The sequence below is a fragment of the Myotis brandtii genome, unplaced genomic scaffold (genome assembly GCF_000412655.1).
Source record: "Myotis brandtii unplaced genomic scaffold, ASM41265v1 scaffold132, whole genome shotgun sequence".
Classification (NCBI taxonomy): domain Eukaryota; kingdom Metazoa; phylum Chordata; class Mammalia; order Chiroptera; family Vespertilionidae; genus Myotis; species Myotis brandtii.
Window position 1 is genome coordinate 4,794,072 of NW_005354673.1, and position 4,118 is coordinate 4,798,189.

The 4,118-nt window shown below is 43.2% G+C and overlaps 1 protein-coding gene across 4 annotated transcripts in view; it reads right to left on the minus strand.

The window, feature by feature from the left end:
* CIPC (CLOCK-interacting pacemaker) overlaps window positions 1-4,118 on the minus strand; it is an 18,708-nt gene that overhangs the window by 13,515 nt on the left and 1,075 nt on the right. Inside the window, exons 1-2 of one of the 4 annotated variants that reach the window (XM_014534722.1) lie at window positions 2,888-2,907; window positions 1,706-1,831 (exon numbers count right to left, since the gene is read on the minus strand). The exons of 1 other annotated variant lie outside the window; for it this stretch is intronic. The gene's annotated coding sequence lies outside the window, so the exon portion shown is untranslated. Of the gene's footprint in view, window positions 1-1,705; window positions 1,832-2,887; window positions 2,908-4,118 lie in introns of those variants that run through there. 2 more of the 4 variants (XM_014534723.1, XM_014534721.1) reach the window with 2 other exon arrangements.

Genomic DNA, 4,118 nt, shown 5'->3' on the forward strand with positions numbered 1-4,118 from the left:
GACCCTTTCACAGGGGTCGCCTAAGACCATCGGAAAACACATATATAATTACATATTGTTTTTGTGATTAATCACTATGCTTTAATTATGTTCAATTTGTAACAATGAAAATACATCCTGCATATCAGATATTTACATTATGATTCATAACAGTAGCAAAATTACAGTTATGAAGTAGCAACGAAAATAATTTTATGGTTGGGGGTCACCACAACATGAGGAACTGTATTAAAGGGTTGCGGCATTAGGAAGGTTGAGAACCACTGATCTAGATACTACTATGCAGTCCCGGTGACTTAAGGTGGTGGCAGTGACAGGAGAGAAGTGAACAGATTGGAGACATTTATTTAGAAGGCTGACTTGATGGGGCTTGGTGACTGCATGTTGGGGGATAGACGGAGCCCAGAAGATATATGGTGGTGGCGAGGCGGTTCAGTTTAGGCCGTGAGAGAGAAGTGACTGTGGGTCTTCCAAGTGGAGATGCTTGTAGGCCGTCACATGTACATGTTGGGAGCCCAGGAAGAAGCACAGGTTTGCCCAGTGATAGCCAGTCCATTGCAGATCCATAACAAGCTAACAGTGCAAAGAATTAGATGAATGAGCCCTTCAAAGGGCTGACAGAAGCTGAAAGCATTCCAGATATTCTAACAAGGCCATTTGAGGCAAAGAAGAATGGCAGCAAGATAAGAACACAAGGGCTATCACAGGGCTCAAGACAACAGGAGGCCAACAAGGAAAATGACAATAATAAAACTGCCTAAGTGCTGGTCTCAATGTTTGTGTTTCCCTCAAATCCATATGTTGAAATCCTAACCCCCCAAAATTATGGTATTAGGAGGCGGGCCCTTTGGAAGGTGCTTAAATCATGAGGGTGGAGCCCTCATAAGTAGGATTAGTGCCTCATAAAAGAGGCTCCAGACAGCTCCTTAGCCCCTTCCACCACCCAAGCACCCTCATCTCAGACTTCCAGCCTCTAGAATCACTAACAATAAATTCCTGTTGTTTGCAAGCCACCCGGGCTGAGATATTTTGTTATAGCTGCCCAAGTAGAGTAAGACAGTAGGTGTAAACAAAGCCTGGCAGCATTTTAATTCGCAGTCCACTCGCAGCTCCATCCACTTGTCCTGAGTGCAGAGAAACACGAGCCCCCTGCCAACAGCACTGTATCTGGAACACCCTGAAAGGCCAAGCTGAACATTTCTGCCAATCAGGACCTCATGGGGAACATCAACTACTCCAGAAGCAGAGGAGGGATTCAAGATAAACAAAAATTAAATAGAAGACAAGGATGCTTTACCAGTGTCCCTGAGCAGCCCTCTTGTTCACACGTTTGCACACAGCATAAGAGGGCAAAAGGGAACACACACTGATCTGAATGAGACTGAATCATAAACACAACTGCAAGTAAAAATTGCTTTTTACCATACTGAGTTCATTTAAAGCAGTGGTTCTCAACCTTCCTAATGCCGCGACCCTTTAATACAGTTCCTCGTGTTGTGGTGACCCCCAATTTCATTGTTACAAATTGAATATAATTAAAGCATAGTGATTAATCACAAAAACAATATGTAATTATATGTGTTTTCCGATTGTCTTAGGCGACCCCTGTGAAAGAGTAGTTCGACCCCCAAAGGGGTCGCGACCCACAGGTTGAGAACCGCTGATTTAAAGGACCTGGTCTCCCCATGTCAAACCAAGCACCCACCCGTTCACAGGTCACAGGTTTAGTCCTCGGTACACAGAAGATAAACAATGGCACTGTCACATCTTGTACAGCACTACGCAAAAACAACATTCTCTATTGGATGGCCAGGAAGTTCAACAGTGCAGCCTAAAAAACAGACTAAAATGTATAAGTGTATCTCTAATTGCATCAGAATCCCTTTGTATGAAAACCAAGAAATGTGCATGGAAAGTGAATAGGAGGTTTCTTCAAAATGCAAGTAGATGTCGCTTGTGGGTGACCAATCAGATGTATCATTCAAGTCTGCCCCTACTGTTGATTTAGATTAGGAAAGCAGCTCATGTTAGTTGCAACTGAGTTAGAACTTGACAAAGTTTCAAATTATCTTACAAAATTCGGATTACTTTATGGGTATTTTAGATAAGGCATCCCAATTTAGCCTTCTACAATCCTTGTGACAGGAGGAGAAAGGTCTTGCTGTTGTTATTAAAGTGTATTCAATGGAGCTCCAAAAAGATACACAGGAATTTATTCTGGCCAGTCAAGAATATGCAGGACAACACTGAGTATGAAATAAAAAAACTGAAACGTTGACAAATTGGTTAAAAGGAGAACAGATGCTAAAATTTTAGATCCTGGGGAAGTGGCGGCAGTTGGAGATAAAAAGCACTGTAGAATAGCAAATTAACTACTTTGGATGTGAAAGTGACTAAAGTGTGAAAGCCCTGTCCTAAGTTCTCCTTATGCCGCAGGAAGCCTGAGTGCCCAGGGACGTTCAAAAAAGATGCCGAATGAAGGGCTACATCCAACTTGGACTGCTCTGCTCTGAGAGGCGCTTCCTCCCCAGAAGCGGCACTGAGGTCATCAATCAAACAGGCCCACTCGCACACAGCACAGGTGAGGCTCTCTCCACAGGAGAGAAGCAGGGGGGTGGCATTTACTACTGCTGCTCTCAAACCCAGGGCCACACAAACGGCAAAGTCTGAAAACCTCAAGAGTTTCTTCTTCCTCGGCATTATTTTACTCATAAGCTGACTAGGGGTTAAAAATGGGTTATGGGGACTCCCCTCCCCACGTGGGAGTCTGTGTTGTGGGATTCTTTCCCCTTCCCCACGTGGGAAGTTGTACTTGTTCTTTAATAAAGTTCCACCTTTGCTATAAAAAAGGAAGAAAAAAAAAGAAAATGGGTGACCATGCTCTTACCCACTGTGCCATCTCTGCTTCCTGGCACAGACTGGAAACTACTACCATCACCTACAAACATCTCAGATCCTCATGAGCCTGACTCTGCACTAAAAGGACTCCCACTTAAGCTTCCCAAGCTGTCAGAATCGACCCTGACTGGGCCTCTTAATAAGTAACAGGTAACACGGTGTCCAAAGGTTCCCAGAGAGAACAGTATGTACTAAAACTTATCATGGAAAGTGAACATAAACACAGAGGCTTATATAAACAGGTATAAGATAAAATTCTAGCAAGTGCTCCACAGCACTTGGCTCTTGCTTCTATTTTTGCACTTCTAACATTAGACTCTAATTATTTGTCTCTTCAACCTCAACAGTTTTTTTTTTAAATCTTTGCAACCTCAGCTCCCAACAATATGTGTGAGATACTCAACAGAATAATAAATGCCTGCAAATCCCCTCTCCTGCTGAGCCTCGCTGACAGCCCTAGCAGCTTAGCTGTCACTGAAATACCTGAACAGCTTGAAGGTCAAGAGTCGGCATTTCCAAATGCCATGGTTACCTCAAGACCTAACTTCCAGCTCTGGTCTCCTGCAGGAAGATCTCTCATCTACCCCTTAATCTAAGATGAAAACTCAGGGATAAATCCATCAACCGAATTAAAGGTTGGTCTAATCCAAAAACAATCTCTATGGTGATGTAGGCTTATGAATAAAAAAAGGACACCCAAGGTTTACAAGGAAAGAATCTGAAATGCTGCTCTCAGATCTCTCCTTTTATAGATACTTGGCAACTTTCCCGAGATCTCAAGTTTCCTTTAAAATGTGTCACATGTCTAACAGCCATGCATGGACAGAGTTGCGAAGAGAAAGCCCAAGCAGAGACCTTACAATAAAGCAACAAGGCCAGAAAAAACTAAGACCTTACAGCCCAGAAAACCATGAGTAATCCCAGTTTGAATTATGAATACATTACAGAAGTCGTTTTCTCTTGGTCTGCATGTTGGGAGATACCATTCTGGGGAAATGTCTGTGTATTTTAACAGGAAACAACCCCTTTACCTCCCGGTTATGCCTAGATCTCTTCACATTCATCTTTCCCTTCACATCCATTTTTATTCTTCAACTTGGCTGCAAAGATTCATGTCAAAGATCCTAAACCCCACTCCCATACAACGTCCTGTTTGGCACCTGGTGTGGCTCACTCCATCCTCCTCTTCCAAAGAGCAGATGATTAGAGAACTTCCCTCA